Source organism: Meriones unguiculatus, chromosome 3 (assembly GCF_030254825.1).
Source record: "Meriones unguiculatus strain TT.TT164.6M chromosome 3, Bangor_MerUng_6.1, whole genome shotgun sequence".
In the NCBI taxonomy this organism is placed as follows: domain Eukaryota; kingdom Metazoa; phylum Chordata; class Mammalia; order Rodentia; family Muridae; genus Meriones; species Meriones unguiculatus.
In genome coordinates, this window is record NC_083351.1 from 132,149,363 (window position 1) to 132,177,004 (window position 27,642).

At 43.9% G+C, this 27,642-nt stretch overlaps 1 long non-coding RNA gene across 17 annotated transcripts in view; it reads left to right on the forward strand.

The window, feature by feature from the left end:
* LOC110556597 (uncharacterized) overlaps positions 1-27,642 on the forward strand; it is a 103,601-nt gene that overhangs the window by 38,791 nt on the left and 37,168 nt on the right. For 13 of the 17 annotated variants that reach the window (XR_009590869.1, XR_009590859.1, XR_009590855.1 and 10 more), the window contains 2 exons: positions 7,004-7,224; positions 22,149-22,309. This is a non-coding gene — a long non-coding RNA (uncharacterized LOC110556597). Of the gene's footprint in view, positions 1-7,003; positions 7,225-10,243; positions 10,339-22,148; positions 22,310-22,909; positions 24,088-24,110; positions 26,327-27,642 lie in introns of those variants that run through there. The other 4 variants (XR_009590862.1, XR_009590867.1, XR_009590865.1 and 1 more) reach the window with 4 other exon arrangements.

A 27,642-nucleotide genomic window follows, 5' to 3' on the forward strand; every position in this document is an offset into this window, starting at 1 on the left:
TTTATTGCTTTTTAATTATGTGTATGCATGTGTGGGTATGTGCACATGAGTGCAAGTACCTGTGGAAGCCAGAAGAGGGAGTATGATCTCCCAGAGCCATAGTTACAGGAAGTTGTGAAATGCCTGATTTGGGTACTGGGAATGGAACTTGGATTCTCTGCAAGAGCAGTGCATGTTCTTAACTGCTAAGTCACCTCTACAGTTTATTTTACTGACCCTCAGAGAAATGAGCTGTCTTTTCCAACATCACATGGCTAATAAGTAAACAATATCAGAACACATGCAAGTCAAAGCTGATTGTAGCATGTTAGTTGAGAACCTTTCAGTTGAACTGTTTTAGACTTTAGAGTTTTCAGATATTGAGGTATTTCATAGATTTTACCAGCTGAAATCTACAACTTCAAATGTTCCCAGATAAGGGAACCTTTTTGACATCTTGCCAACACTCACACATTTCAGATTTGGGAAAATCTGGATTTTAATTCCTGTTTCCTGTTTCATATTTCTGTCCAGCCTATGGCTCTTCTGTATGGGAAATAAAGCGAGAGGCTACACATGGAGCTTGAGTCTTACCTCATTGCATATTTCCACAGCATTCCTGGATCCATGTCCATCTTGCCAATCATATCTCAGCCCCTCAAAGGTTGTCAGATCTGGAGAAACCCTGACAGCAGCCCGTCTCTGCAAAGAGAAGGGAGCTGCCTTTCAGAGGGGTGACCCTCCATTCCACTGGGAAGTAGAAAGACTTTATTTCTTGCTGCTAAAATGGTGGGAGTTTGGGGCTTGATGTCCTGAACCATGCATTTAAAAAGCAGATTTGAAAGGCCTTCAACCTACTCGGCTCTCTGTTCAATTAGGTCCAATTAGAAGCCACGTTGCAAAACACAGGCCATCACTATATGGAAGGAGGGCTTTGCTGCTTTCTCCATCTCAGCTGTCAAAATATCTGGAGTTTTCATGTCCCTCTCTGTTCACTGGGCTCTGATAGACATGACGTTTTACAAGGAAAGGACTGAAAATGGACAAGGGTTTCAACTAAAAAAATTCCATTAGGCCTGCAAAAACACATGCAGGAAATCTGTTTAGCAGATCTGTTTTGGGGCAGTGAAATCCAGTAAATGATCAAGCCCTCTCCAATTTAATGTTTCTTCCAGGGACTGATCATCAGAAAGTGACGTTCTTGATGCGGGCCAGCGATGTATTTTCCTGCAGTTTTTCTGTGGAGGCTGGCTTACTTCCCTCCTCGTCCTGGCAGCTGTGGGGTACTTTTTTCTATAATGGACACTGGTTCACAGGGGGATAGCTGCAATATCTGTGATGACTTTCTTTTCTAGACAGGCTTTTCTTTAGTTCTGTCCCCAAAGGGCCTCAGTGAAATGAAGCCAGTACCCCAGCCAGCCCACATTATCTGGTTCAGCCTTGACTGACTGTGTGGTGCTGGCCAGGGCCTCTTTCACAAAAGCAAAAGAACATTTTATTTTTCTGAGTACACTGATTTTAACCATGTAACTTAGATGGGAGAGTTGGCCTGAGAGACCACTGGAACATGCCTCTATTTTGCCTCTTGTCCTTGAAGTGATAGGAAAAGCTGCTGAAAAGATTCCTGTGATAAAAGAGCAGGTCCCACCACCAAAGGGCTTCTAGAAACATGGGCAAACTCTGGGAATATTATGGTTTAGCACAAAGTTGACGTGTCAGGGAAACGTGGAGGAGAAAACCCAAAGCTGTAGTGGGCCAGGAGTACTTGAAGTCAGTGCTGGCCCAGGGACCCACCCAAGTCCCCGGCCTGCAGCTGCTTAGGTGAAAGCAGCTGGAATGAGGATAGGATTTGCAGACTGACATCATGGAAGGTCAGGCCAGAGATGAGAGCGTATTCACAGAGTGATGGGGACCGATGGCCTCTGGAGAGAAGCAACACCTGTGTTCTGCTGCTTGGAGGGACTGGGGAAGGACGGGCAGGTCAAGATGAGTCCCAGAGAAGGCGGTGGTCAGAAACACTGAGTGTCTGTCCTCTGTGTGTTTGTGCAGTGTCCACGGAGACTAGGAAAAGGTGTCGGTTTCCTGAGGTGGTTGTGAGCTGCCATGTAGGTGCTGGGAACTGAGTGGAGGAAATAAAATCCACTGGAGTAATTTAACTGAGCTCTCTTTCATCTGGCCTTGGTTTGTCGTTGTTTATGTATAAGATGGAAACCCCGGTGTCTTACACTCCCATCTTCCAGTCTTCAGCTCTAAGTTAATTTCCAGACAGGCTTGCCATCTTCCTCCTAGTCTTCATATATTGCTTCACATGCCTGTTTTCATTGCCTTGATGGCCCTTGCATTCTGGGACTCTCATTCCCCATCCCCCAAGTTTTGCCTGATTTTGGAGCTTAAAAATATATAGATTCCACATTTTTCTTTCATAGCTTCATTTGCGTCTGCATCTCTTTTGGATCTTCTTCCCTGTGATGCTCAGCATGTGGTCTATTTTCTGTTCTCATAAGCCCTGTGCATCCTCAGGAGGCTGCCATCTAAGGCATGTCTGGGTTAAAGGTTAATCACTTGACTTTTATGTTTTCCATCTAATATGGAATAATTTGATCTATTCAATGGATGCTAGGCATAGTTGTTGGTGGGTTTGTCTTTAGGGGACACAGACTAGAGCTAATTTCCCAGCATCCTGTGTCTCAGGGACTTGGCATCATGGCACAGAATGGGAGGCAGATGGTGATGACATGTGCACCCCAGCTTCTTATCTCCAAGGCAAAAGGAGGGAACAATGTCTACTCTACCTTTATCACCATTTCTTTTCTTTCTCTCTTTTTTTTTCATCAATACCATTTTATTGTATTCTACCACATGTACAAATTCTGAGTGGTTAGCAAGTGACTTTTAACATGTATATGTCCTGATTTATACAAAAGACAATTCTGACTTCAGACATCATACCTTCTTCAAGTGAGCTACTACCCCAAATCTCCCAACTGGAGGCTGTGGCTGACCTGCTCTCTGTCCTTGTAAATTAGTCATTGGTGTTTAAGACCTTAACTCAAGATAAAGCATGTGTGGGTGTTCTCCGCTTATACTTTGGCTTATCCAGAATATTTTGAAGTTCATGTCATGTTGTGTATATTTATAGCCTATTGTTTTACAATGAAAGTTAAGTGTGTGTGTGTGTGTGTGTGTGTATTGGAGAGTGGTATGTGCATATGAACTCAGATGACTGTAGAGGCCAGAAGAGGCCACAGGATCCTCTAAAGCTGGAGTTATAGGCAATTGTATACTGCCTGATGTGGGTGCTGGGAACTGAGTGTGGGTTCTCTGAAAGAACAGTACTTGATCTTAACCACTGAGCATCTCTCTAGTCTAGTGTTTTTTTTTTTTTGTTTTGTTTTAATTGTTCAATATTATTCCATTTCACATGGATATACCACAATTTACCCATTTTCCTAGAAAGAGACTTGATCTGTTGCCATTTTTTCCTTACTGTGAATAAAGTGGTGATTTACATACAGAGGTTTGTGGTAAGTAAGCTCATGCATTAATTTCTCTTGGACTCAAGTAGTGTTATGATGTTGCAGTATCATAGAGTCAAGTTAGCCCAAACGCACTGAAGGAAAACTACTGCAAGAAGACATGCCATATCTTTGAAATTCATCCTGCCTTTAAATAATGTTATTCCTAAAGAAGCTAAACAATAAGGAGGACCCTAGGGAAGAGGCTGAAACCTCAGTCAGAAGGGCAAACCAGATAGACATCAGAAGTAGAAGAAGACGAGGAACAGGACAAGAGCCTTCCATAAGGGGCCTCTGAAAGACTCTACCTATCAGGATATTGAAGGAGATACTGAGACTCTTAGCCAAACTTTGGGCAGGGTGCAGGAAACCTTATGGAATAAGAGGCAGACGGAAAGACCTGGAGGGGACAGGAGCTTCACAAAGAGAACAACAGAGCCAAAAATCTGGTCTCAGGGTCCCTACAGAGACTGATGAATCAACCAAGGACCATGCATGGAGAGGACCTAGACCCCCTGCTCAGAAGCAGCTCATAGGCTACTCAGTCTCCATGTGGGTTCTCTAGTAAGGGTAGAGGGGCTGTCCCTGACATGAACTCAGTGGCCTGCTCTTTGATCTCCTCCCCCTGGAGGGGGGGTGCAGTCTTTCCAGGCTACAGAGGAAGACAATGTAGCAAGTCCTGATGAGGCCTGATAGGCTAGGGTCAGATAGAAGGGGAGGAGGACCTCCCCTATCAGTGGACTTGGAGAGGGGCATAGGAGGAGAAAAGGGAGGGTAGGATTGGGAGGAGACAAGGGAGGGGGCTACAGATGGGATACAAAATGAAAACATTATAACAAATAAATAAACAATAGTGTTATTCAAAGTAAATGTTTATTTATGTATGCCATATAACCCACTGACTACAGAATTCAGTATCTTAGTTTATCCCTATGAGAGATGTACAACTGTCTCTACATCACATTTCTACTGTGCAGTACGTAGTCACTGCCTCTCTCCCAACTCCTTCCAGCTCTAAGCAGCTGCAGACGTATTCCTGTCACTGTAGATTAACTTGTTGTGGACTTTTGTAAGCATTGAATGATGTAATCCCTGGTCTCCTGGGATTCTGGATGTGTTTAACACCTGTGGCCAAAGATTGTATACAATTGCTGAGACCCAGGCCTGTGCATCCTGGGTGCTGCCCACTCTGTTCCTCATCTCCTCAGGGTACATGTGCCTGAGCTCCAGGTAGAAGTGGGATATCTGTTAGTTCTAGGCCTTGCTCATGTGGAGCGTAGGATTATCAGTATCTTTTTTTTCTTTTCTTTCTTTTCCTCTTCCTTTCTCTTCTTTGTTTCTTTGTTTGCTTCTTCCTTCCTTCCTTCCTTTCTTCCTTCCCTCCCTCCCTCCCTCCCTCCCTCCCTCCCTCCCTCCTTCCTTCTTTCCTTTCTTTCTTCCTTCCTTCCTTTTTTTCAAAGACAGGGTTTCTCTGTGTAGCCTTAACCTCCTGGACTTACTCAATAGACTGGGCTGGACTCGTACTCACAAAGATCCTCCTGCCTCTGCCTCCCTGAGTGTTGAGATTACAGGCTTGCTTCAGAGCACCAGTCTCTTTCTTTTTCTTCAGTATTTTGTATACTAAAAGAAAAAAAATTGTAATTAAATCTAAAAATCACATGTGTTTGTGGGGTGACGTGTCATATTAAAACAAACATACATATAATTATCAAATCAGGATAACTGACATGTCTGTCACATTGAACTTTATTTATTTTGGTTTCCTTCAAAAACCAAACCACACCAAGCATCCCAGCTCCCAGTCCTTGCTTCCCTTTCCCACACTCTGGGTGAGTCTGAAGTATTCAGGAGACCCAGACCCAGAGGGAGCAAAGCGCACAGACGGATCCCAAGCAAGGAGTAAACCCTGCTCTGATGCAGCTGGACTGAGGCTGAGGGCTGTAAAGAAATGTTTATTGTGCTAAGTTAGCCCCTGAGATTTATACCTGTTTACCCCAGCAACTAATCTCATTTACCCAGACTACTAAAACCACTAAAAACACTCCTTGAAAGCCTGTAATTGTGAGCACTTCTAACTTGTCAGGAGCCTCAGTGTGCCTCATGTTTTAAAGCAGTGTGTCAACGGGTCAGCTCTCCTGGACAGACATGTACTCCAGTTCTCCTCAGATAAGGCTGCAGAAGATGGGCGGCACACATTCTGTTTACTTCCAGGCATCCTACAGACAGAACTTTCCAAACTGCACGTGAAAAGAGTCAGAGAGGACATTATTTTTTTAAAGGATTTTATAACTCTTTTTTTAAAATTAATTTATCCTCTCGTATATTACATCAACCCAGCCACAAAGCCTACAATTTGTCCTGCCAGCATGATGTGCTAAGATAATCGTGGCACAGACATTCTTTGTTTTATGTCTACATTCTTTATTTTGTGTCTGTGTGGGTGTGTGCATGTGTGTGCAGGCACCCACAGAGGTCAGAAGATGCACCCCACCGCTAGCCCTCACCCCTGGCCCTGGAGCTGGAGTTACAAGTAGTTGTGAACTGCCTGAAATAGGTGCCGGGGGCAGAACTCGGATCCTCTGGAAGAGCAAGTAGTACAGGCTTTTAACCACTGAGCCATCTCTCCAGGTCCTCCCATACCTTAACGAATAAATGACACACATCCAGAAACGTTCATGAAAGGTCTTAGAACAAATTCCTCCAGCTTCCCAGTCATTCACTGTCTGCTCTAATCTGCCAGCACGCAGGGGCTCCACAGCAAGCCCCAGGAACAGCGCTGCGTGCATTGCGGGGCACTGTGTGAATTATAAAAACCTGTGCTGTTCTAAAGATCAAAACGTCTACCCATCTGGATTATATAAATCCCATCCCAGAATTTATGAGGGGGTTATCTTGAATTATGTGCTGGGTGTTGGGTTTGGCACATAATAAATAAAAATGATCCTCCCAGGACAGTAGATTAGCATCCAGGGGGGAGAACAGAGCCAGGCATCTGTGGAATTTAAATGGGAAGATGCCCTCTCCCTTTCAGAGAGGACACAGCTCCCAACCCCAGGAAATAAAGTAGAATCCCTGTTTTTAAGGATGCTATGATCTCCTTCCAGAAGGGGATAAGCTGATTTATCTTCCCATGGCTTAGAACACAAGCTGTGCGAGTCTGGCTCTCTGGATTCAATCTGTTCTAGATCTTTCTCTCCACGAAAGTTTCTATTTTCTGTGTGCCACATGAGTTGCACCAGTGTGATCTGTGACCTTGTTCATCTAATTTTAAAGGGAGGTGGAAGGTAACCCTCTATTCACTAAACACCCAGCTGAACAGCTCACAGCTCCGTCTCCATCTACACTACATCGGCTCTTCCAGCTGCCTGTGAACTGGGAGTATGCAGCAAACGGACTCCAAATAGCACCCCTTTATTGCTAACAGGGGCATCTCTAGCACACTTCAGCTTCTGCCATGCGCAGAGCTGCATTGCACACAAAGGCGTAAGGGTGCTTTTAAATCTTCTCAGGTCGAGCAAAACTCCCTGAACCAAGGGACATGCAGGAGAGCTCAAAGTCAGAAGATGGCCTAGAAATAAGTCAAGACTGAAGTTTTATCAGGAGTCCAGAAGAAAGACTGAAGTTTTACCAGGAGTCCAGAGATGCTATTAGATTTAGATACGCACGAGGACGAAGTGAGGCACTAGCTGTGGCTGTTACTAACACTATTGTGTGTGGATATTCACAAGAGGTGAGTTAAAATCAATTCCCTCTGTCTGGTTTAAGTTTGCAAGAAGTTTTTCCAGTCTCTTCCACCCCTTTCTGGTTATGATTGCTTACACAGCATGTAAGAACAATCAAGAACACAAAAGCAATATGAGGATTTCAGGGGGATTCCTAATTGTGTGTTTACAACTAATGACCTGTACATTCTGCATTTCCAAGGCTTTGAAGCACATCAGCATAGAGGATGCCGTCAGCAGGAACAGTGCTCCTCTACCTGTCAACTGTTTTGGTTGCCACAATCTTCTCTGTGTGCATTTCTCTCCATACTTCTAGACATCTGTGTTTTCCCTGTAATTAGAAGAGCAGACAAAGATTTGCCAGGTACTATCATGTATCCCTGCTGCTCCCAAATGAAGGTACTAGAGAGAAGGACACATAGTTAAGAGCATTAGCTGTTGTTCCAGATGTCCTGGGTTTGGTTTCTGGCATCCACATGGCAGGTCACGATAATCTGTAACTCCAGTTTCAGGGGATCTAACATCCTCTTCTGGCTCTGCAGACACTGCATACACGTGTTACACATTCAGGCGTACACTCGTGCACATAAAATAAAAAATTTAAAAATCAAAAAGACATAAAACAGCAAACACACACAGATAGCTTCAGTCATAAATATACAGTTCCAAATCCTTTAAGGCATCTGTCAGGCTTGGCAGTTCTCATTTTATATTCTATACTTACTCTGTATTCTATCTCATTCTTTATTTTGTACTTGTTCTTATTCTACCTCATCTTATATTCTAAACTCACTCATTCTATAGTCTATCTCATTTTATAGTCTACATTCATTCTATATTCTATACTTAATCTATATTCTATACTCACTGTGTCCTATTGTCATTCTATATTCTACATTCATGCTATATTTTATCTCATTCTATATTCTACCTCATTCTATATTTTACAATCATTCTACATTCTATACTCATTATGTATCCCATCTCATTCTATATTCTATAATGTTCTATATTCTACACTCGTTTTATATTCTATAGTAATTCTACATTCAATGCTTCTTCCGTTTCACCACATTTTCTCCTTGGCCTTGTTGCTCTCTCAGGTATCCACACTCCATGGTTCCTCCTATGGGCAGGTCTTATATGGCAGTTTCAGTCAAGGAGACTTTAGCAAAATGACCAGGTAGGGCCTTTGGTGAAAGAGTGTTGAACACTTATTTTGACTGGCACACTCCCTTTTGTTTTGGGTGCTTTATCTTCTGTTTGCCTGTAAAGTCATTGTGACTGTTTCAGTGGCTACAATGTAAACCTTTTAAGTTTGAAAGCTGGATGCTAAGGACAGGACTCTACATCCTGATGACATTATAGAAACGTCATACCAGTCACCTCTGTCTCCTCGCTCAGTTGATTTAAGCCCGGCAGTTTGTCTTGTTTACCACGTTGTACCATCCTCACTTCCCAGTTAATAAAACCCTCCACACACAGACTGCTTGACTTAGAGTGTGAATGTTCAGAAAGAAGTCTCCTCTCTGCCAGAACATAAGTTGGGTAAAATTGAGTAGACATTGCACATAGGACATATCCTACTTTTATATGGTTTCTTTAGGGTATCAATGAGGCTGAGCTTAACAAGAAGCATTCTTTAAAGTTCAGTTTCATCTGAGAGGAAAAATCACTTTGTTTTGGTTCTTATCGGCAAGGTAAAAAGTGATAGACTATGCACCAGGGAAAGGGCCCCTGTTACAAAGCACAGGGGTTCTGATGGCTGGCAAATCTGGGTTGCAGTGTAATTCTGAATCCATTATATTCTTTCCCAGCATTGAGTTTTGGAATTCTAAAATGAGCAAGGCCTTGGATTGAAACAGGAAAGTTTACAAACCAGCTTACCAAAGAGAGACACAGCCAAGCATCCAATACCACATAGTACAATTTCTTGCATTTGCGTGCTCTTCCTTGTCTTTTATGAAAATTAAATTTTTATTTTTTTGTGGTGGATATTGTGCATATCTGTACATCTGTGCACTGTTTGTGTGCCTGGTGTCCATGCAGGCTGGAGGAAGGCATTATACCCTTTGGAATTGGAGTTATGGATAGTTATAAGCTGTCATGTGGACTTTGGAATCAAACTTGAGTCCTCTGGAAGAGCAGCCATCGCTCTCAACTACCGAGTCATCTCTCTAGCTCCACTCTTCTGTTTCTTTACTTAACAGATTATGACCCCAGCATATACAGTATACCCAGTCAGTGCTGTGGGCTCAGTGCTTTGACCCTCTGAATTATGCTTAGTGCATTACAGAAGAGTGCGAGGAGGATGGTGCTTGGTCCATTTAGTTCAACTGAAGTAACTGTGAGGTGTGAGTCTGAAGTTCATTTCAGGGTTTCACTTAAGAAACCACGCCGAAATCTTAGAGCCCTGGTGAGGTTGGCGATTTCCATCTAAAACCAGACGTGAGGGCCAGCGACGAATCTGGAAGACACAGGCTGTGTTTGGCAGCCAGAGCCAAATCCACCTGGAAAAGGCTGTTTCTTTTTCCAGGAAACAGAATGGTGCATTGAGACCCTAAAACCTGAAGTGAAACGGGGCTCGCTTCCTTGTGACTTGAACCCCACCACTGGTTTCATATGTTCTACAGATGTGAGACCAAGTGCTTAAAAACATTCAAAGCTGAAGGGCTATTAGCTACAGGAAGGCACACACTGCTCTTATGCCTCTGCAGTAGGTCTTTCCTCAGTTCTCCTCTAGGAACTTGGTGAGCTGTGCAGACTCTCAAAATGCCACCAGCTTTGAAATTGCTCAATCCGTAGTACGTGTGGGCTGTGACATGTAGACAATTTAGAAATGAGACTGAGCAGAGAGGCTGGCGGGTATAGATACTTTGCCTCCTACGGAGGTCAGTTGCTCACTTTACTCCTTTTTGCATCAAGTCTCTGGGGTCAGGATTGGCCACCACAAAGAGAAGGTATCATAGCAGCCCATATTTCCTGAACATGTTCAGGCTGTGAGGGCTTTATATCATTCTCCTCCAGGCTCGCTGTTCGTAGATGCCCGTCAGGAGCATGGGACTGGGTGATGGCACAGCTTTCCATGGCACGCCTTTGGACTGTGCTGGACACCCAGCCATGTAAGTCTGCACGAACCTCTGAGCGGCGCTCCACCGGAGAGGTGATTTCCCGCTGCTTCTGGCATTTTCATAAGGAGAAAATTGAGCTTGGAAGAAGCTGAGCCCTCGTGGTAATGCAGCACAGCTGGGCTTGGGAACAGTGGGGGTGGGGTCCGGCACTCTGTGCCTTTCCACATGCATGTGGCCCAGATGCTCAGGGCCTCCTGGAGCTAAGATGGGGCTAGAATCATTCCCTCTCTACATGAGAAATCAGAGACCAGAGGGGCTGGGCCAGTTGCCCCAGATTGGGCTGGCATGAGAACTGCAGGCTTGGTATCTTCCTCTGAGGAGGTGATAGGAGGTGCACAGAGGGGAGAAAGCAGACTCATTCCCCTTCATTTTTTCATTTTCTGGTTTCACAACACAAGTAAGGATAAGATCAGAAGTGGCCCGCCCCCCGCCCCAGCTCCCACAGCATCACATTCCTGTATGGTTTATAGACGTTTTTTCCTGTGCTGGAACACAGGCTGGTGAAGGGTGTGTTTACATTTTTCTCTTATCTCAGGCATCCTCTTTAGTCTCCATGCCTCTGTATGTTCTGTTGGATGAGCTATGTCTTTTGACTCTTCCCATGGTCCATATGACTGACCTGCACCTCTGTACTTTCTTTCCCGTAACATGTATGTGTTGTGCTTGAAAAGCCTGTTTGCGTTAACTCTCCTTCCTGCTCAATACTGAGATGCCTCCTCCATCCATCCTGGTAGAGATGAGATGCCTCCTCCCTCCTTTCTGCTCAACACTGAGATGTCCTCCTTCATCCATCATGGTCAACACTGAGACACCTCCTCCATCCCTCCTGTAGTGATGAGACGCCTACCACATTCTTTTTTAATTTTAATTTATTTATTATTTATTACAATTTATTCACTTTGTATCCCTACTGCAGCCCCTCCCTCGCCTCCTCCCAGTTCCACCCACCCTCCCTCTTCTACCCCTATGTCCCTTCCCTAGCCCACTAATAGGGAAGGTCCTCCTCCCTGACTCTCTGACCCTAGCCTATCAGGTCTCATCAAGGCAGACTGCATCATCTTCTCTGTGGCCTGGCTAGGCTGCACCCCCCAGGGGGAGGGAATCAAAGAGTCAGGCCACTGAGTTCATGTCAGAGACAGCCCCTGCTCCCCTTACTAGGGAACCAGTATTGACACTGAGTGGCCTATGGGCTACTTCTGAGCAGGGGATTGAGGTCCTCTCCATGCATGGTCCTTGGTTGGAGCATCAGTCTCTGCAGGCCCCTCTCGGCCCAGGTTTTTTGGTTCTCTTGTTCTCCTTGTGGAGCTCCTATCCCCTCCAGGTCTTTTTATATCCTCCTTCTTTCATCATATTTCCTGCACTCTGCCCAAAGTTTGGCTATGAGTCTCAGTATCTGCTTCAATACCCTGCTAGGTAGAGTCTTTCAGAGGCCCTCTGTGGTAGGCTCCTGTCCTATTCCCTGTCTTCTCCTACTTCTGATGTCTATCCTGTTTGCTCTTCTGAATGAGGATTAAGCATCTTCCCTAAGGTTCTCCTTGTTGTTTAGCTTCTTTAGGACTATGGATTTTAGTATGTTTACCTGTATTACATGTCTACTATATCTTATAAGTGAGTATATACCATGTGCATGTTTTCTACTTCTGGGTTAACTCACTCAGGATGATCTTTTCTAGTTCCATCTATTTTCCTGCGAATTTCATGCTTTCCTTGTTCTTAATTGCTGAGTAGTATTCCATTGTGTAAATGTACCACAATTTCTGTATTCATTCCTCAGTTGAGGGACATGTAGGCTGTTTCCAGATTTGGCTATTATGAATAAAGTTGATATGAACATAGCTGAGGAAATATCCTTCGTTCCCAATTTTCTGACAGAGCTCCAGAATGATTTCCAAAGTGGTTGTATAAGTTTACATTCCCACCAGCAATGGTGGAGGGTTCTTGTTTTTCAACATCCTCTCCAGCATAAGTTGTCACCTGGGTTTTTGATCTTAGCCATTCTGACGGGTGTAAGGTGAAATCTCAGGGTCATTTTGATTTGCATCTCCCTGATGACTAAGGATGATGAACGTTTCTTTAAGTGTTTCTCTGCCATTTGATATGCCTCTATTGAGAATTCTCTGTTTAGCCCTGTACTCCATTTTTAAAAATTGGATTACTTGGTTTGCTACTGTTTAACTTCTTAAGTTCTTTATATATTCTGGATATTAGCTCTCTGTCAGACATAGGGTTGGTGAAGATTCTTTCCCAGACTGAAGGCTGTCATTTTGTTCTGATAACAGTGTCCTTTGCTTTACAGAAGCTTTTCGGTTTCATGAAGTCCCAGTCCACCATATTGTTTAACTTACTGAGGATAAGTATTGTGGTCTCCCTCGCTTCATAATAACACTTTCATCATGAAATCTCTCAACCCTGAGCTCATCTTTTCCCTTCTAATAACAAAAGTTTTACTGTGAGTTTATAGAAGGTTGAAGAAACACTGGCTTTAAATTCTTAATAACACAGAAAACATTACTGCTCCAAGCCCAGAACACTGTTTTGTGGAATTTTCTTAAAAAAAAAAAAAAAAAAAAAACTGAACAAAGAACATTTGCAATAGCCAGATCATCTTTGGCTCTTGCTGTTTCCTTTCAGGCCCTAAATGGTAACCAGACATGAACTTAAATTCCCCTGCCCCTGTGGCTCCTTTCCCCTTCCTCTTTTTCTCTTGAGGTTCATTATTTTCTCCAAATTAAAACATTCTGGTTGGAATGAGGGAGTATAAAGAGACAGGGCAGCAGGGAGCTTCCCTTGTGCAGAAGGATTACATCTCAGGGAAGACTTCCTTGCCAGTTTCTGATATGATTCATTGTCTGAAAGGAGCATGGTTTTATAGTTAGATGAGGTCAGTTTTAAAGGAACTCTTCCCTCATTACCCATGATAGCAGGGTTGAAAAACAATTTCTTAAGGTATTTTAGAGACTTGCATTTTTAAATATGAAGCTAAGTTAGCATTTAAAGGTTTGAGGGTTCAGGGAAAGGCAAAGCTGGCTGATCCCTGCTTCCTCAGACCAGACAAGAAAGCGGAAGCGACAGGTGTTAACACTCAGAACGAAAAGTGGGCTTCTGTATCCTGAGAGAGGAGATGAAAGGAGAGGAAGGCTACGTTCTGGAGTGTATGTTGTGCAAGTGTTCACACAAAGTTCCTTCCAGGGAAGGGCTGTGAGAGAGATGGTGTGTGCAGAGGCCACAGGAGGTAGGGGGAGATGTGGTTCTGAGCCTGCGATGGAGAATGGAGGAATGGCAGGCTAGACTGAGAGATCTCCTCTATATCCCCAGAGCCAAGGGCATGCACTACACTGAGCAATGGCCTGATGGGCATTGCATTTAAAAGGATTCCTCCTGTTCCAGTGCAGACAGCAGATTTTTCTCAGAAGACTGGAATGGATTCATTCAAACACTTACTGTCTCTTATGTAACATAGGCCTTGGCATTCTCTCTATAGCAGAGAGATATTCCTGCCATCTGAGACCTCAGTGTGAGTGAAGACAGACTCTAAGCAGGAACATACATAGAGAGAGAAAGGTCCAGTTCCCATAGTGGTGAGTGCAACGATGGGGCTTTTATATTAGGATTCTACTGGGCATCAGGGGAGGCCTCTTAAAGCTGTGTCTGACCTAGACCCAAGTGCATTGCCAGTGAGCCTTTCACAATCTAGTCCTCAGACATGATAACTGTAAATGTTCTTCTGTCCCCTGTTCTTGGTCTTCGTGTCTTTCTTGAGCATCTGGACTTGAACAAGCTTTAGTTTGACTCTATTTTACAGACAATGATCCACAGGCCAGAGAGGACTGGCTAGGTTTCCAGAACTCCAAGCCCCTCCCTGCCCCCTGTACTTGGCTCTTGCACTTGTGCTGAGTCCTTGCACATTGGTCCCTAACCACTTTCATTCCTCAGTTTGTAGAGACTCCAAATACCTGCAGAAAAAAATGATTAATGGTCCATTTTATTTCCTGGCATCTCCTAATGCAAAAAGCCTTGGACAGCAACCAATTTAGTTTAGACTCTAGAAACTGCCATTTTTTTCAACCTGGCTTATATTAATGATATTTTTTAAATGCCTGAAGCTATGAAGCATATTTAAGACTGTCAAATAATATTTTTCCATTTATAGAGTTGCATGAATACAAAGTCCCAATTGAAAAAAATATATATGTATACATATATATATGAAAAGGATTCTCCTTCGTTTACTTAAATTTTGAAAATATAATGACATTTCTAATTTAAATTTATAAAAATATAGATTACTTATTTATTTAATTACTTTGCAGCCTGATCCCAGACCCCTCCTTCTCCCAGTCTGACCATCACACTCTCTCCTCCTATCCTCCTTCTCCTTCTCCTTCTTGGGTTAGGCCCCCAAGGGGTACTAATCCACTCTGGTACCTCAAGTCGCAGGAAGACAAGCACATCCTCTCCCACTGAGGTCAGATAAGGCAGCCCAGCTAGGGAAAATTGATCCAAAGGCAAGCAACAGAGTCAGAGAGAGCCCCTACTCCCATTATTAGGAGAATCATATCAAGCAGAAACAGGTGCAGAGATCCATAGCCAAACAAAAGGCTGAGCTTGGGGAGTTTTGTAGAAGAGAGGAAGGATAGAGGAAGCTGGAGTAGGTAAGAACATCACAAGAAGGCCTACAGAGTAAACCAACATGGGCCCGTGAGGGCACAGGGAGACTGAACCACCAACCAAAGAGCATGCATAGGATAGACCTGGACCCCCTACACACAGGCATAAAAATATTTTTTATAACTGAATTTTGTTGATTACATTTTAACCTAGAATGCAGTTTCCTGGAGTTGAAAATCCTTCTAGAAGAAAATGGTGTGGCTAAACTGAGGCAGACCTGCTGTTCAGATTATAATTAAAGGTTCTTAGGAGATTCTTTGACCCACCAGCTCTTTTTATTTTTATATTTTTAAAGATTTATTTTATTTTATTTTTTTTGTGTGTGTGAGTGTGTACAGTACCCTCAGGTGCCAGAAGAGGGGTCAGATCCTCAAGAATTGTGGTTACAGGTTGCTGTTGAGATGTGTGGTGGTGGGAGCTTAACTCGGGTCCTCTGCAAGAGCATCAGATGCCCTTAGCAACTGAACCATCTCCCGCTGCTTGTCGATCCAGCTCCCCCAACCCCGCTCGTTTTATAATTCAATTCTGAGAGAGAAACTAGATGTGTCTGTGTCATTATGATGACAAGATACTGAAAACTTAGGAAGGAATTATCTGGGTATAAAGAAATCTCCTGGAAAACTTTTGAGGCAGACCACGGTGGAAGGACTTCCTGTCTTCCCCTTCCCTTCTGAGTGATGCAGGTGGTTCATGAACTCCATTTGCAGAAATTGATGTCCAGAAAAGTGAACTAAGTTACGCCCAGTTAAAACAGACGAAGGCCTCATTAAGTGCTGGGAGGACACACCCTGTGTGGTGTGCTTCCTAGATGAGAAGTGTGGAGCTTAGCACTGAAAGTCTGTCCTGGAACACAGGAATTCATGTTTGAATGTCCACTGTGGGTTTTGCATTTCCTCTTGTGTGATTTGAAGAGGTCAAGGTGGCACAAGAACGTCTAAGATTCCTCAGGTCAGACTTTTTTCAGGAATGTCACAGAGATTCCCATGCTGAGATGCATGAACCTGGTTCTGTAGCAGTGACTGCAGCAAGCTGGCATACTAAGAGGTGTGATCAAGTGGATGAGTTGTTGTTGGCTGCCACAACAACCAAAGCATCTTAAAGCACCATAACTTTATTCTCTTACAGTTTTGGAAAACAGAAATTTAAAGTCAGGATGTTGGAAGGACATTGGTCCTTCCTGAAGAAGTTAGAAGTGAATGAATTCTTTGCTTCTAGCACCCAGTATTTTCCGGTTTTTGCTTGCACACTATACTCTGCATCCTTGGTCCTGTTGGTATCTCATTTGTGTCATATTAATCTTTGCTTCCCTCTTTTAAGGGTGCACATGGCTGCAATTTAGGTCCACTAAAGATATTCAGGAAGGCCTCCCTGCATATAATCTTAGACACTGTCATGTTTTCAAATAACTCACTTTTACATTATGGAAGGTCCCAGGCCTGAGGGCAGTTACTGTCTAGCCCTAGGGTCATCGTGTGTCATATACTTAAGGAGGGTAAAGAAAAAGCTTGCAGGCAGAAGGCCATCAGATGAGTGAGTGCTTGCTCACCAGATCTGGGATGGAATGTTATAATCAGACTCTACAGAATAAACGACCAAAGGGATGCTTGAGCAATACCAAGTCCCGCGGTGACCACAGTGCCATGATTGCTGCTGAGTTTGTTTATGAGAGGAAAGAAAGCAGCCATGTTGGGGAGCCATGGTGGTTTTCACATCCTGGAAGCCATGGAGAAACGACTGAGGAGAAATGCATTCCCCTGGAGCTTAAACTGATTTTAAGTTCAAACAGACCGCAAGGCATGAACAATGAAAGAAAAATCTTCCCAGGGTTGGGACTATGAAATGACTTTCAAAGGTTCTTAATTTGGCCATTTGAGGCCAAAGGAAGATGATACTGTGTTGTTCTGGCTGATTTTACCCCTGCATTTGAGCTGTTGAGAGGACACACAAGGAAATCAGAGTATACAGCGTGGTAACTAAACCTGGTGCTGGAGAGGCTTTCCCTTCCTGACCTTGTCACAAGCCATGAAAGGAAGCAGTGCTGACACCTGTCAGTTCCAAGTCTGCAGTCCTGTTGATCACTGCTTTAGGTTAAAGAGCACAGCAGCACGCCCTTCCGAAGCTGTCCTTGGTCAAAATGGATATCCTCTCGTCCCATAGCCATGCTCATCAGAGAACCTTCCAGGTCTCATCTTCACTGTCTTGGGACAGTGACGTCCTATCAGACATCAAAATCTCTCCATCCCTTGCCTCTGGCTTTCTGTTCAATGAACAGCAACAACCTTTGTGGGTCTTGAGAGGCTATGTGCTGGGATAACATATCTTGAATATATTAATACACGAGATGCATCTTCCCTTTGTTGGAAGCAAGTCAGACTGGGAACTTTATTTCAGGACATATAATATGTAGCAAAATCCATGTGACTCCAAGGCACTCAGTGACAGTCTTAGACAAGATCAGTTCAAGGATCCATTGGCTTTTGGACCTTTTATCTCTTCTTAAGGATATTGTGTAAATATTGTTCCTATCATATAAACTTTGTTTTAACCTGCTGTCTCTGAACTCACTTCCCCACATAAGCAAGCACTTGAAGTTGTGGTCCCAGGTGGTAATTACATTGGATTGATGAAGGATGATGATTCACTGATTGAACTTACTGAATGAAGCCTTTCAAATATTTAGAATGTTTTGTAGACCCAACTCAGACTTTATTCTTGGGATGAAATAATCCACTAAACTCTTGGCTTAAAAAATGGTCTTTTACCCTGAGCCTTTCTTGCTCATTGGAACAGAGATCACACATGCCTTTCCTCTGCGCTGTAGCACTCTTCTGATGGGGTTCTAGGCCTGCACATGGTTGATTATCCTCCCTCTTCCCTCTCCCCTTTTCTAACTTCTTCTCTCCTCTCCTCTCCCCTCCCCTCTCCCCTCCTGTCTTCTCCTCTCCTCCCTTTCCCCTCCTCTCCCATCTACCCTCTTCTCCTCTAATTTCTTCTCCTCTCCCCTACCCTCCCCTCTATCTCTCTCCTTTTATCTCCCCTCCCTTACTTTCCTGTCCTCCCCTATCTTTTCTTCTTGTGGTGCTAGGAATCAAACAGAGGGCCCTGTGCATGCTAAGCAATTGTTCTACCAATGAATTACATCCCTACCTATCATGCTTTGAGACAAGATTTTGCTATGTAAGTTAGGCTGGTCTTGAACTTTCTATGTAGGCCAGTCTGTCTCCAAACTCATGATTTTCCTGCCTTTCTCTCCCAAGTGGTGCAGTTACAGGTGTGTGTTACCAAACATATCTTTATCACCATGATTTTGCAACTGAAGATACAGTGGGAGATTCTTTAATTGAAGATTCTCTGAGTGTAAGACATAGAGTAATAGTAGTAGTAAATATGAGACAGGGTCTCACCATGTAATTTTGGTTGCCTTTAACTCACTACATAGAGTAATCTGACCTTGAAATCACAGGAATTCCCCTGCCTCTGTCTTCTGAGTGCTGAGATTATAGTTTGCATTTGGAATAGTATATATAGGGTGAAAAAATATATTCAATATAGGTTTTTTCCTACAAGACTAAAAGACTCCTCTGTGTTGAGGGTTGGTCTGGTGCTGAGTATTCTAATGCTAAATACTGGCCCCTGAGATCTGGTTGCAGTAGAGACAAGTACATCCTCACATACAATAGTCTTTGTTGTATAACCTGGGTTAATAAAATAACTAGAAGCCTGTAACTGGGCAGAAGAGAAGCAAGTGGTGCTTAGGTTCCGAGGTTTGGGGTCAGAGAGGGACCATGAGGCCAGGAGAAGAGAGAGGAAACAGATGTAGCAGGAGGATAAGAAGCTAGAGAGAAGGAAGTCACTATGGGGCAGTATGGCCATGAGAACGTGGCCATGTCAGCTGGCCTGATGGAACAGAAGCAGCCTAGGCATGAACAATTATGGCAAGTAACTTTGGGTGTGTAGGTGGCAAATAGCAAAATAGCCTAGAGGGTTGATACCTGCCCAGCTACTGTGCCTTAAAGCTTTTATGATTCTAAAAGGTCTCTGTCTTGATTATTTGGGAACTAGCTGGGGTAGAGAAGCCCTCTGGAGTCTAATATCCTTTCCACATCACTTTTGGTGGAGAAATAAGCAAGTAGACTGTGCCATAAAATGGTTATAGGTGACAGTCTCTTCACACTCCTGTCACTCATAAATAGTTATTCATAGTCCCATGCTGTGGTTGGAACATGAATGTCCCCAAAAGTTCATGTAATTTACTTCTCAACCTGAAAGTATCCAGAGGTAGGTTTAAGAAAATGTGGAGATCAAGTCCCGGCTTCCTAAGTGGGTCAATGTTGCCTGTGGGAGTGGGGTTGTTATAATGCAGCTTCTGCCTTCTCCATGTCCCTCCCACCATGTGGTTCCTGTTGTCAACTGAAGAAAGAGAAAGATGCCTTGCCAGATGTGGCCTGTGACCTCTGCCCAGCCATGAACCAGATAAGCTTCACAATTTTCAGATTTCTCAGCCTGTGGTACTTTACCATAACAGAAAAGTCAACAAGGACAACAGCCTCTTACTTTCCAAGCTCTTTGCATGGAGATTAAATTTTATGATCACTGTAGTTAGAGCTTGAGAAGTAGCCATCTGATAGAAACTTCAAACACGGCCCCATGTTGCCCTTACAGTCAAGGCACACATGTGAATGGAAGTTGGATTAGCAGAATGCCTTTATGGCAAATATGCAAATTTGTTACTCATTTCATGGAAGAGAGACATAGTCAGCATCTCAGTTGTTGAGAACACATTGTATTTCACAATTCTAAGGGGCCCAGAGGAAAATGTCTGACAAGAAGCAAATGCAATTTTTCTAAAAGGAATACCTCAGAAAGAACAGAAGAGCTAGGAGACAGGAGGGCTCTGAGAGGGCGACTTCTAGACACAGCATGATCTTGCACTCATGAATTCACAGAGGATCTGTTACCTGCATAGAACTTAGCCTGTTACCCTTCTAACCTGGGTAATGGAGGGACTCATGAGGACTCACCTTTAGCTGAGGAGTTACCGGAAGTCAGTGGCTGCTGGGGGAGAGGGAATCATCTCTCTTCAGGGGTATAACCACTAGTTAGGTTGCCCATGTTCTAGTAAATGACCCCCCCTACACACACACACAAACTCATGAAAGCAATTCCAAGGAAACTCAGAGGGCAGTTTTAAAAGGGGGGGTGGGTAGGTGGGTTCTGCAGAGATGGCTCATGAGTGAAGAGCACTGGCTACTATGTTTAGTTTAGTTTAGTTCCTAGCATGTTTAGTAGCCATGTTTAGTTCCTAGCATCACAGAGTAGAGCACAATCTAACTCCAGTTCTACAGCATCCAGTGCCCTATTCTGGCCTCCATGAGCCCTGCATGCAGACTAAAGAAGTAGATATGAATATGATCAAAACCCTTTATATGCATATATGAAATTGTCAAAGAATAAATAAAAATATTCAATAAAAATGAATGGTGGCCAACCTTTACATTTTTATGTAATTGCCTCAAAAAGGTGCTAGAAATAAAGACAATGGCATAAAGAGTAAGGCAGCCTCAAGAGCAATGAAGAAAGGGAGGGAGGGAGGAACAGATGGAGGGAGGGAGGCAGGAAGCGAGAAATAGAAGAAGGGAGAAGGAAGGAGAAAGGGGACACTTAGATATCAGTATGAACAGCACTGGAAACCTGTAGCAAAGACAGGGAACCTTAATGGTCTACTATTTGCCATTAAAATGCTCTATTGACCCATTCTTTGGTAGTTTTTCCTCAGTTACTTTAACTCTATATTTGTGCTATGCATATTAAACAACCTGCATGTAGCCTGGTTCTGACTTCTGAGGGGTTAGGTAGGGGTTTATAGCCGAAGCTATGGAAGTTTCTGTGGCTCCACTTAGATTGTACCATTGTTACTATCTTGGCCCTGGGGGGGCCACTTGGTCTTGTCTTTTTTTGAGAAACATTGCTCACCTTTGACCTACGTGCACTGACCTGTTGAGGCATGAGTTGTGGTCAATCATTAGTTATCTTCAACTGGTGCATGGAAACCTACGATTTGCACAACCTAATGCCACCACCAGCCAACAAGCTCGTGCTGGCAGCCAAGCTGTTGAGCCACTATTGCTGGTGGACTGTACTCCCATTAAGATCTTACCCTGAATTTTGACATAGTTTCTTTACTCATCCATTTATCCTGGCAGCAAGAGAAAAGGTGACATTTTATTCTTAGCTGCTGTCCCTAAACTACCAGGGCCTGATAGATGTGTCTGATGGCCTTTCTTTTGTGTGTGTACACACACACACAGGAAACCTCAAGGTTTTTATTTCTTTTTTCTTCCCTTCGATTTCATAGGTGCCTCAGACTGCTGCCTGAATTCTTCTGTGGTCAACTCATCCCTCAGTGATTCTGTGAGGTTTACTAATCTCAGCTTCTTAATGTTTTGTAGGGCTTGACTTGTTCAGGCTCCATGCTGCTTTTGTTTCTCTTGCATGGAAATCATTTGCTTTTCCCTTTCAGCAGCCTTGGTGTTCAACATCTTAAACCTGGTCTGCAATTAGAGAAAAGGAACTTCACTCCAGGGCTGTCAGAGAGACCTGAGGTCTCAAATCTGAAAGGAACAGCTTGAGTCCATACCTGAGCCACGCGGTGCTGCATCGCTGTGCCTGCTCACAGAACCCACACCATTGTTTTCTCAGAATGCTTGGAGCCACCTGTTTGTGTGTTAAAATGTATCTCCCCACCGACAGCAGCTGTTACTTCTATTTTACATACTTCTCAACATCTGCCTTCATCATTCTAAGAGGTTTTATACACATTTGTCTTTTTTATTGTTCTGCAGTCCTATTCTGGATCCTGGAAATATGGGTACGTATTAGGAGAAAACTCTTAGAAAACAGCTCTTTCACTCCCTGTTGAAAATAAGATGTGTCCACAGTGATCTGTATGGCTTGGTTCAAGGGAACAGAAAAGTTACCCCAAACACTTCTATCCTATTGGCTTGCTAGGACAGTGAAGCCCCAATCTTTAGAGCATGCTTCCTTAACTGTGGCAGGTGGCTTTTCAGAATTGAAATTAGCCTACAGAAGCCATTTAACAGTTTGACTTTTCAGTGTGTGTTCTTGTCCTCCAGTTTCAGGACCTGTATCTGTGAGTGTGGATGAGGGACACCAAGCATTTGTGGACATGCAAATCAAGTTTGGGGAATGGGAGGCAGATGCACCAGACCATGCCAGTCAGTGGCTGTGGTGGCCTTCCTGGAATCAGCCCTTCTCAGCCTAGCCCAGAGAACAGGTAAGACAAGAAAAAAAGGAGTGTGAAGAGCCTGGGTCACTCAGTCCCATGAGTACCCTTTGTGTGGTCCCCAGGGCTTAAGAAAATGAGTGCCAGAAAAAAGCACAAGATCTCGACTTATTGTTTAAAAATTGCTTTTCATTTCCATTTTGGTAAGAGCTTTCTTTATTGAAACGTAATTGCACCATGCAATTTACCCATTTAAAATGTATAATCAGGTGGGCGGTTCGCCCGTGACTTACATGCCTGACGTACAATGTGCAAAGAACCAAATACACCCATATTTTCTCAAAACAGTAATAAAAAGTGCGCAGCTTGGTAGTTTTGTTCTTTTACATGTATTCAGTGGATTGTGATCACATTTGCATTCTTCTGTGTCTTCTCTAGAAGTTTCTTAGCCACCACTATTGGCTCACTTCCTTCTCATCCCTTGCTTGGCATATTCTTCCAGCTGGTGCTCTTTCTAAAGCATCCTCTTCTGTCTTGCTCCTCATCTCTTCAGACTTCAGCTTTTCCCAGGTAGGAGAATGCCTGTCCCCACAGGTCCTCAGTTTCCAGGGCTGAGTGCGCTGAGGTCAGAATATGAAATGTTCCCCACAGGTTTAAAGTGTTGAAGTTTCGTCCTTGGCTAGTGGCTCAATTTTGAGAGGATCTGGAAATTTCAGGAGATGGCGCATAGGGGAAGAATGCGTGTGCTTTCCCAGATTACATCTGACTCCTGGTCTGGTCCTTGCTGTCTGCTTACTCTCCTCCCACACACTCCTGACTCCATGGTGTTCTGGCCACTCATGATGTACCTGACAAACCCCTGGAAAGGAGGAGTAAGACAAATTCTTCCTACTGCCTCTGCTTGGCCACAGCAATGGAGGGCAGAACAGGGTGGGCAGAGGAGGGGACGTAACTGGCGTCCCTGACCAGATGTGGCTGCTTATCCTACATGAGTCCCCATGAGCTGGCGGAGGTGAAGGGCAGGAGGAGCATTTGGCCCCGGCAGCTGGGAGCTTGAGTTATAACCTTCTGTGTGATCTTGAGAAATGACACATCTCCGAACCCGTGAAGGATGAGCGCAGAGCCCCTCTGGCCCTTACAGCTCTGCTCCTGCAGATGCCGCGGAGCTTCTGTCTCCAGCAGAGCCTGTGTCTCCAGCTGCCTGCCACACAGACTGCGGCTCCCCTTTTCCCGCTCGCCACGCCCAGCACACACTCTCTTGTGAGGATGGAATTTCCTAACGCCTGGGGTCTCAGACCCATGTGGCAGAAGAAAGGGCAGGGGGAAAGCTATGCTTTGGGTGTGCAATGAGCCAGGGCTAAATTAGTGTGAAAGCCTTGTCTGCGAGTTTACAAACACACAATTACAGCTCGCACAGTTATCTAAATCCACTTTCTTGCCTTATAATTTTATGGTTAGAAGCATTACAGTTGTTTTTAGATTTTCATTATAACTACAGTAGCCACAGATGGAACCCAATAGTGTTTGTATATTTGTGTAACAAATTACACCCCTCAGCTAGCTCCACTGTATAATTTGCATTGGGTGTATAGTCTTAAAAAGAATAAAATGAAGAGTATACATTGGTCTGAGGGTCTCCTTTTAAAATTCTATTGTCTTCCCAAATCAGCGCTTGACAGTACAATGTAAGACACAAACTGTACATGTGGGATGTCAACTGCTGTGAGGATTACACATATGTACGCTATATGATAGGCAGCTGAGGCAGACTTCCAGCTCCCCACACAGCCTGGTAAAGTTGAGAAAATCAGCTGATGTCAATATTATGACTGTGATTATTAACTACCTACAGAGTGAACTCTCTTTGTCACCTTGACACAAGTTAGAGTCGCTGAGAACAGAGCGCCTCAACTGAGAAGATGCCTTCATCAGATTGGCCTGTGGACAAGTCTTTGGGCACTTTCCTGATTAATGACTGATGTGGGAAGATGCCACTCACTGTGGGTGGTGCCACTCCTGGGGGCAGGTTCTGGGCTGTGTAAGAAAGCAGGCTGAGCAAGCCATGGGGCGCAAGCAGGTGAGCAGTGTTCCTCCATGGTTTTACCTCAGTTCCTCCCTCTGGGTTTCTGCTTGAGTTCTGCCCTGCCCTCCCTCCATGATGGACCATGATTGGGATATGGAAGTGAACCTCTTCTCTCCACAAGTTGCTTTTGGTCAGTGTTTTATCATAACAACAAACAATAAGCTGTGGCAGATGTCAATCACTTACAGATGTTGCTAGAGGAGGGACCCAGCATCAGAAACCCTAGGGTCGGACAAATTCCTTACTTTGATGCATCCGATGAGGTGGGCTTTTATTTTATTTTTTTCTTAATGTATTATTTTTTGACTGGCTTATTTAGCTTAATGCCCTTGAAGTCCGTTCACATTGTATCATGTGTCATGAGTTCCTCCATTTTTAAAGCTGCATAATATTCCATTGTATGTATTCACAGTGTTTTTGAATGTGCTCATTCGTTGCTGGTGGAGGTTGGATGGCCTCTCTCCTGAAGCTGTAATGCTTCTGTGACGACGATATGCAGTCTCATTTTGAGGAAACATTTTTAGTTCTTTTAGGTAAATATCCGGAGAAGAATTACTATATTGTGTATGCAAATATACAAATTAACATTTTAATCACTTGAGAAAGGGCCATACCATTTTCAGTGGCGACTGCACATTTTACGTGCCTACTCCACATCCTCACCAGAATTGACCTCTTTGTCACCCAAATGGTCCAGGTGTATTTCATGAGGAATCTTCACCCCTCTAGTAATTAGTGACATGAGCATCTTTTGATGGGCTTGTGGTCATTTGTGTACACTAAGGGAAACATCTAGTCTTTTGCTTGGCTTTTGTTGCTGTTGTTCTTATCAGTTCTTTGGACATTATGGATGAAGGTATCTTCTCAGATACAAGAGTTACAAATATTTTCTTTCATTTTTTGCCTTGAGCTTTTATTCACATTTTGCTTCAGCCCTAAAGCACACTCAAAATATTCTTTATAAATTGCAATATAACACACAGAAGAATAGTTTTCTGAGTTGTGCTGAGTTCAAACATGAAGGTGTCTGAAGTCCTCTGAAGATTTGAAATATTGTCTAAATATATATTAAAGATACCTTGAAGGGCAGCAAGAGCTGTCCTTTCCAGCAGGTTAATATTTTTTTTCACTAGATAGCTTTCTGCCGCTGACGTGAGCAGAATGTGGTTGAATTTCTTTGCATCATCACTGGAAATTCCTGTGTGAGTGAGGTCTACCACCGGAGGGGCAGCCAAGCGGGGGCCCAGACAAAAAGCCCCCGATGAGAACAAACCATTCCATGTGGTCTCTGGTCTTTCTCCGCAACCACCGAACTTCCCTTGAGACCTTTCTTGCTTGTGACCACCCAGGATTTTTGCTTGTAGAGGATTTTAATCCATCCATGCTACTTTTACTTGGGTCTCATATATGGAACAAACAACTCTTAATAACTGGTAAAGCTGAATTTATCTAAAAGGAATGGAAAATAAGTCATTCATTTGGGAAATTTGAATGGTTAGGAAGTTGGGTGGGATGGTGTTTTGTCCTTTTAAAAATGGAAGCATCTTTAATAAAAGTTCATTTACTCATGTCAAGCTTAGACCTTCTGAGAGTCCTGCTAAGATCAGATGTTCCTAAAGAACAAGATTGGGCATTGTTTACGGTTCCCACGTCAAGGTGGGTATACCTTACAGCTGGGCTCTTACCCCTGCTACAGACTAGACTGACTTGGCCTCAACCAGTGCTCAAGAGCCTATATCTCCCCCTGAGAAGGTGGCCCTAGTCATCTTGTAAAACTATTTCTGGCTCCAACATTCCTTTGGAAATGTCCACTTTTGTTCTCTGTGCTTCTGTTGCTTAGAAATGAAAGGTATTATAAGTCTCTTGTGACTGGTGAATGTACTTCTTTGAACAGAAAAGTATATTAATTTATTTACCAATTAAATAAATGCAATCTAAAATAAAAATAAAATTTCCTCCCTCTCTTTATCCTGTTATTCCTTCCTCTCTTCCCCTTTTCCTTTTTCCCATAATTCTTCCTTTTCTCCATATTTTTTCCTGTTTCTCTTCCTTCTTCCCTATTTTCCCTCTCTCTTCCTTTCTTCCACAAAAATTTTAGGCTCCCGTTTTTACTTTTGCAATGATATGGGAGTGAACAAAGCAGCTACTTCCCAGCTTATAGGACTGTTATGCTATGATGCTTTATTCTGGACTGTGCTGGAATGGGGGATTTATGCTAATACCGGGAAAGTCCCTGCAAAGTAAGATAACATGGTCACTTCCAGGTCAGAGATGCTGAGCATGAATGAGTTTTCAAATGATGAACCAAGTGACTCAGAAACTGTCAGTTACTTTGTTGAAAACTCTAAGGATGGTGAGATGGAGATGCTTTGGGTCGGGGCTCTGATGGACAAAGGAGGGCTCTGAAGAGTTCAGCTTTACAAGGGCCAACAGGGGACATGGCTAGTAGGGAGTTAGCAATTTCAGAGGTCCTCAGATCTTCCAGAGGGCACAGTTCTTATCCTGTGTGAGAAATAGAAGAGTGGCCAGGAGACTGCAGTGAGTACAGTGGAGCAGCTTGGCAGGAAAGGCTCTGAGAAACGTGGATAAGCTTGGACATTAGCAGCTTCAATCCTGGTACCTTTCCCCAGTCACCCGGTCTATGCATCAGAACCCCTAGACTGCAGACTCTGAAGTTAGGCAGCTCACAGCTGATGAGCCAGGATCAGCCCATAGCAGGGAGTACAGAACCCAGCTTGTCACACTAGCCAGAGAGGAGCTGGAGCAGAGAGGACTGGGGAGCTTCTGTGGCTTGCATTCTTGCTCCATCTTAGGGAGCAATTATGGGGTGGCTTAGAGATGTAACCAGGCCACTTCATCGCAAAAAACAAAACAAAACAAAACAAAAAAAACATTTTTGTTTCCTCTTCCTTCCTATCCTGGGTCTCATCCAAGAACAGGGTTCTGACCCCCTGAGTCACAGAGACCAGAGATAATGGACACAGCAGGTCGGTGTTGTCAAGGGGCAAGCTCGTGGTGAGGAGGGTCATGCGTGGTCACTAGCCGGGTGTCCATTGTACACTGTGCCTAGCAATATGCCGCTAAGAAAGAAACGGCAGAGTTCCTAGTTTCAGTCTCTTTTATTTGTCTGAGATCTTCCTTCTTGCCAACTGGTGCCAGGAACTGTGCAGCCACGCCACGCTGAGCCAGTTTGCAGAACAGCAGAGGGCACAGGCTGCCCTTTTCTTTCTGTCTCTGTCCTCATGTTTGTGGCCCTCATATCTGGGGCCAGGGTGGCCATCTGCAGGCTAGGCTTGCCCTG